We start from the raw sequence: 7,500 nt of genomic DNA, 5'->3' as shown, positions 1-7,500 counted from the left end.
CTAAATAATAATAATAATAATAATAATAATAATAATAATAATAATAATAATAACACACCGTCATCAGTTAAAAGTAATATACCAAACATTTTCCTTATAAGCTGGCGAGGAGCATGAGCTGAACTCATAGGGGTAAAATGCCCACAAAACCACGAAACAGTATATACCCAACTTGTCAATCTTCTAAATAATAACGATAATAATACACCACCATCAGTTGAAAGCAATTTACCAAACATTTTCCTTATAAGCTGGCGAGGAGCATGAGCTGAACTCATAGGGGTAAAATGCCCACAAAACCACGAAACAGTATATACTCAACTTGTCAATCTTCTAAATAATAATGATAATAATACACCACCATCAGTTAAAAGTAATTTACCAAACATTTTTCTTATAAGCTGGCGAGGAGCATGAGCTGAACTCATAGGGGTAAAATGCCCACAAAACCACGAAACAGTATATAACCAACTTGACCATCTTCTAAATAATAATAATAATAATAATAATAATAATAATAATAATAATACATCATCACTAGTTAAAAAGTAGTATACCAAACCTTTTCCAAATGAGCTGACGAGGAGCATAGAGGCAAAATGTCCACAAAACCACGAAACAGTATATATACCCAACTTGACTGTTGAGCATGGCAGTAGGTCACAGTAGGTCTCAGTGAGGCTCTAAGAGGTTAAACGGGGTCAAACGTAAGTTGCTGGACCTACAAGCACTACAGGAGCCATACTTTTTTTTCATAGCATCACTTGAGGACTGGAGCTGAATGAAAGGAAATGGGAAAATTGCAGAAACAATTATTTTTTTACGCAACATCAGCATAATTCTTGTCTAAAAAAACTAAGTGTTCTCTGATAAGACCTAATATGGTCAAAAACTTGTAGTACAGAAACAATTACAATAAACAAAGGCGTTTCCCACGAATAAAATAGGAGCGTTAACAGTAGGCAATGTGAACAACCAAAATAAACAAATTGTAACGTACGAATTGCTTTATTACTACTATTATTATTATTATTATTATTATTATTATTATATTATTAATTATTATTATTATTATTATTATTATTATACGAGCTTGTTGGCTCGCGCTGGAACACGGCGCGTCTGTCGTCCTTGTACGCCCCCACGATGCCCTAATTACTCCGCCATCAACCAGGGCGGACAAACCAGTTTGCATGGGGTGGGTGGTTGTGTCATGTCTCCCCTACTGTCACCCGGGGGAGAACAAACAAGAGCCACTCGGATTTTTTATTATTATTATTATTATTATTATTATTATTATTATTATTATTATTATTATTATTATTACTATTACTATTATTATTCAAACTTTAATTTACACACCAAGTCTACTGCCTTTATAAATGTGAAGTAAGAGAAAACAGAACATAGCAAAAACCTAATTAGTAAACAGTAATAACCAACTATACAGATATACTAACAGCAATTGAACTAAAAATTATAATAAAAAAAAAAATATGGGAAGATGCACGTCCTGTCATAAGTAGGCCCATTACTAAGGTGTGACTTTCAAAAAAAAAAAAAAAATCAGAGAAATATACAACCTTCTGTATGGTCAGTACCCGGATGGGTGGCCGCCAAAAACTATCTTCTGACACCATTTGCCCCTGGGCATCTCTACAACATTCAGGACGGGTCAAGAGTTTTGAAGATGGTTTGATCAGGTAGGAAGAATGGGTTGGGGGAGGGAGACAATATGCAGGGAACAATGAAAGATGCCCTGAATTCAAAACTCATGCCAGTTTTTTTCCATAAACCCCCACCCCCTTCTCTCTCTCTCTTCTCTCTCTCTCTTCAATCCTTGTCCAAACCCTCACTATTCACTTTCACTTTCTCAATCAAAATCCCACCAAATACACACACACACACACACAGGGTATACTCACACTGAAGGCATCTTCACTCTGCACCTACGTAGGGGCCAGTGATGCGAGAAGCTGGCCCCGGGCTGGACGTCGGGCAGCTCTACAGACATAATAGTTTATGTATGCGCACTTTTTAAACAACATAACTATATTGTTTTTGTCAATTGCTATAATAATGTTTAGTGTACAGATGTATATATGGGGGTATTATATATATTATATATATAGGTATATATATAGATATATATATATATAATATATATATATATATATAGATGACACATTAAAAATAGGTTTTATGCAAAACCACTCAGCAATTCACAAACCTACTTTCAATATTGAAAACATATAGTACTAGGGAGAACTCTTAGTTGCTAGACTGAGAGAGAGAGAGAGAGAGAGAGAGAGAGAGAGAGAGAGAGAGAGGCATAGCCTTGTGATGGGGCTGGAGAGGGGCACGGATGAGCGGGTACAGGGTATGGCTTGGAGGAGGAGGAGGAGAAGGAGGAGGCATACCCCCACGGGGAGGGGGTGGGTGGGGAACAAGCAGTCAGCACCCGTGTTTGGCAGACACAGGAATGTTGCCTGGTCACTTGGTTGGGTTTTGCTTCAACCCCTCCACCGTCCAAACCATCTCTCTCTCTCTCTCTCTCTCTCTCTCTCTCTCTCTCTCTCTCTCTCACAAGTGTTATGAAATTCGAGCATGTTTCGTATCTGGAAACTGATTCTCTCTCTCTCTCTCTCTCTCTCTCGACATTAGGAAATTCGAGCAGATTCTCTCTCTCTCTCTTTCTTTCTCTCTCTCATCGCTGATCTGTCATTTAGCAATAAACTCATTAACATTCCGGTATTCAATTCTTCACCGTCTTAGCACTGAGCCTATTATTATCAAAATCCCTCTCCTATCCCCCCCCAAACCCGTAACCCCTCCCTCCCCCCACATCCCCACAAAGCCACAAACACAAGCTAAGGTGTACCATAGCGAGGACACTTAATAACTGTTCATATAATAAGAATAACACTGAAAGCACAAAAACAATAGTGATGATAAACCTGTATCGCATGAGCAACAGTAGGCCTAGAAAATATGAATCAGTGAATTATGAATTCACATCAGTAGGTCTAGTGATTATAAATGGGATTAGTGATCACAAGGCCATTATAGCAGAAGAATCAACAAGCTTAGTAGTTTTCATATGAAAGCAGCAGAAACAACAATAGTCCTATGAATTATAAATTTAAATGAGGCAACAACATGTATAGTATAGGTCTAATGACCATATCTTCAGAAAAGCAGGAACACCAAAAGGCATGGTGATTCCAGTTCACCAAAGCTCCAAGAAAATTACCACGCTTATATATCAGACATTCACAACAGCAGGGGCAAAAATAGGCCTAGTATACTTCTAATGATTATAAATTTAGAACAGCATGAGGAAAAACAGGCCTATTATACCTCTAGTAATTATGAATTCACAACAGGAGAAAAAATAGGCTTGGTGCACGTCTACTGATAATACATCTACAAATCTACAACGACTGGAGAAAAATAGGCTTAGCATACGTCTAATGATTATATATTCACAACAGATTGAGAAAAAAATAGGCTTAGTATACATCTAATGATTATATATTCACAACAGCTGAAGAGAACAAAATAGGCTTAGCATACGTCTAATGATTATGAATTCACAACAGCGGGAGAGAAAATAGGCCTAGCATACATCTATTGATTTAGATTCACAAAAGCGGGAGAAAAAATAGGCCTAATATCCATCTGTTGATCGTAAATTCACAACAGCAGGAGAAAAAAAGGGGCTTACTGTACGTCTAAAAGATGATTAATTCACAATAGCTGAAGCCCCTATAGGCCCAATTATCATAAATTTGCAACGGCAACAACAGCAGCAGCAACAATAGGCCTAGTGATGTAAATTCACAAAATCGAATGTAACAATAAGCTTATCATTACCAAATTCAAAATAGCAGCAACAACAGATACAGCAGGAAAACATCATAAAGATTCTGGAATATACCGTTGTATGGTTGAAGCAAAGGTATCTTCAGAAATAATAATGATATAAAAGGAGAATTAAAACCTATCCATAGGAAACAGTTAATCAGATTGTTGTACGAATGACTCTTGAATTCACAATCTTAGTAAAGATATATATTGCACACAACCACAGTTATAATTATAGCACCGAACTGAGGATAACCTGATTATAATATACTCCCAAATAACTGACAGGTTACAACAGCAAAAAACAATAAACTATATACAAACCTATATATAAAACACACGAATTCTACACAACCTGACATCGAGAGAGAGAAACAGTTCCCCGATCCGCAAGACAAAGAGAAACCGCAGATAAATTTCACAGCAGAGAGAGAGAGAGAGAGAGAGAGAGAGAGAGAGAGAGAAACCATAATTTTCCAGAAGATTCAAAAGGATACAAAGCCCTGACCGTCTGCGGAACCTTCCCTATACCCTACCATGAACATTCTCTGCATTCCTTTGGTCAAGTCGACCTGGTTGGGGGGCGGGGGGGGGGGGGGGGGTTGAGGGGAACCTCTCTTTTGCAAATCATCTCCGAGAGAGAGAGAGAGAGAGAGAGAGAGAGAGAGAGAGAGAGCATACGAACGGTTACACCCATGACGGTGTGAAGGGTGCTCTCTCTCTCTCTCTCTCTCTCTCTCCTTTTCAAACATATGTTAGTACTAACTTGGATGCGACACGCTTCAATATCGCCTTGTCTCCTGACTGCAACCCAATCCAGTCGACTGACCACTGTGCACGTAATTTGCAAAAGAGAGAGAGAGAGAGAGAGAGAGAGAGAGAGAGAGAGAGAGAGAGAGAGAGATTGTCCTGGTAGCTCTTTCTATCCTGCCATGGAAATGCCTAGGATTCCTTCGATCACAAAAGGACCTGCTTTGAGGGGAAACCTTTTTCCTTTCTTTCCTGCATGAGAGAGAGAGAGAGAGAGAGACGGACGCATAAAGGGTACTTCCGTTACCGTATCAGACCTGTTTTATCTTTCAGTATCTGTATTTTCATAATAATAATAATAATAATAATAATAATAATAATAATAATAATAATAATAATAATAAAAATGTAATTATAGTCATTAATATTTCTGTGAACAAAAATTTCGAGGTATTGTACAGGATGTCCATACAGTCTCAGTACCATTACAAGTATTTATTGCTTATAATGGTACTGGGACTTTATGGATACCCTGTAGAATTCAAATTTATTCGCAGGCATCAGAAGTACATGAATAACATTAAGAATTAAATTCATTTGCATGCAAGAAATAATAATAATAAAAAAAGAATTGTACATAAATGTTTTACCTAACAAAATTCCTGTACCTCTAACTCAAAACGCTAAACTCCTTTTTCAGATCTTTTCATTGCTTTTCCATAGACCTTTCCTATACCCCCAAACAACAACAACAACAACAACACCAACAACAACAAATTAGTTTGTAAGCTTAAGCGGAAATATATTTCAATGTAACCTGAGTATTGTTATCGACAGATTACCCGTTTGTGAGATATGGTACAAATCCAAAAGGTCTACGGTGCGAAAACACCCTCTTTCAGACGCAATGCCGTGATATAAGGCGTCTAATCTCTCTCTCTCTCTCTCTCTCTCTCTCTCTCTCTCTCTCTCTCTCTCTCTCTCTCTTTAAAATAGTAATTTACCTTCATAAAACACAAAGACCACTTAATGACAACAGACAGACAATACACAATTTATGTATGCATATATATATATATATATATATATATATATATATATATATATATATATATATATTGTAATTATCATTTTAATTAAACCATTGTATGCATTTTTAAATATTCATACCTATCAAATTTAATTCAATGAAATAATAACAATAATACATAGAAAGACCTTTCCAGTCAATAGTTCACTCAGACTCAAAACAAGGGTTCCACCTCTCTCTCTCTCTCTCTCTCTCTCTCTCTCTCTCTCTCTCTCTCTCTCTCTGAATACAAGTATTCATAAAACAACACCATCCGCTTATAAAAGACCATTGGCAAACTCGTCCAATGAACGCGTATATATATATACTCAAGAAAACAGCACCAGTCTGCAAAATTTGACTTCAACAAGTCACATAATAATGAATGTGTAGTAATAAATGTGTAGGGTACGATATCATCCAATGCAAAATGCTGGGGTCTCTGTAACTCTCAACAGACCAAAGGGAAACGGGGGCGTGGCGGGCACTATTTTACACCTCATAAGAACGTTTGAGTCTCTGAAGACAGATACTACCATGAGAGAGAGAGAGAGAGAGAGAGAGAGAGAGAGAGAGAGAGAGAGAGAGAGAGAGAGAGTGAGTCATAAGTATCCGATGTATGGTTTCCTCCTTGCAGAGTAAGGTTTGCCTACCGTTTTTACATAGGCCTACGTTGCTATGCCACATATTTCTCTCTCTCTATCTGTGGCCCACGACGTTCGAATATAAAAAATATATATATATATACTTCCGTCATTGCTTCGGTAAAGCAGCGGAAGACAACATCAATTGCTAAGTTATAGTGAATTTCATGAATACGGGGATCATTCAAGTCAATTACAGATCTTTGGGGACGAATTCCACACTGTATCGTCGCGGGTCGTAACAATGGCGGTTACAAATTGCTGGGAAAAGGGAAAAAAGGGTGCGCTTAAATCCAGAGAGCAACAGGTTCAAAATACACACGCAGACATCGTTTTAAACACACACACACATATACACACAGGTGTTCATTGTACCATGACTTCGCCTTTCTAATTTAAAATGTCCTCGTTAACATAGCGAATATTTCCAAACATGTCTTCAAATCTTTATTACCTGACCCCCCTTCTCTTTGGGGAGGGGGAAGGTAAGAGCTACGTAATCCCCACTAAAAAATATAATCCTTACACTTGTATCCTATGACAAAAAAAAAAATAAAATAAAAAATAAACTCGGGAGTAGGCCTATCCACATAACTAACCCTTTGCATAAAAAGATTTCACAGCGACCGGTCAGGAGCACCATTTCAAAATACCGCCATTTTAAACAGTACGACCACTCTTCCTTATTTGCCAACACTGACACTAACGTGCATGAAAGTCATCATCCGAAACTATACATAAACGTGAAAATCCATAGCTGGCAACGACGCCTAACTCGTGAAAACTTCAAAAATGCATAAGAATCGTTTTCAAATCTTCCCGCCTCCAGACATGCAACAGCACAAGACTGTGAGCATTTTCTCAGCAACAAGAAGAGTCCGAGACTCGAGTACAAAATACGACTCTGAATCCTGAAGCACTTGTCTATTTCCTATTATTCATTAACCACATTTACGACTGATATAAAAGCTTATTTGACAATGCGATTATATACGTCTTTCCTGAAATCACATGGTTATGCCTACGTAAACTAGACTTCTTGAAATTAAATATATAGTTTGCACAGTCCTCAAACCCCACACAGTCATAGAAAGCAATATGGCAATTTTAGTTCTGGTATTTCTAGCCTTAGTTTTGGATAAAAGATATATGACTCAAACTACCATAGGC

General features: G+C 37.5%; 1 protein-coding gene across 2 annotated transcripts in view; it reads right to left on the bottom strand.

The window, feature by feature from the left end:
• Positions 1–7,500, bottom strand: part of LOC135214314 (protein expanded-like) — a 142,829-nt gene that overhangs the window by 134,486 nt on the left and 843 nt on the right. The window lies entirely within an intron of this gene.

Source organism: Macrobrachium nipponense, chromosome 45 (genome assembly GCF_015104395.2).
Source record: "Macrobrachium nipponense isolate FS-2020 chromosome 45, ASM1510439v2, whole genome shotgun sequence".
In the NCBI taxonomy this organism is placed as follows: domain Eukaryota; kingdom Metazoa; phylum Arthropoda; class Malacostraca; order Decapoda; family Palaemonidae; genus Macrobrachium; species Macrobrachium nipponense.
Note: the sequence above shows the minus strand (reverse complement) of the source record. Positions and strands in the feature narration are given on the sequence as shown.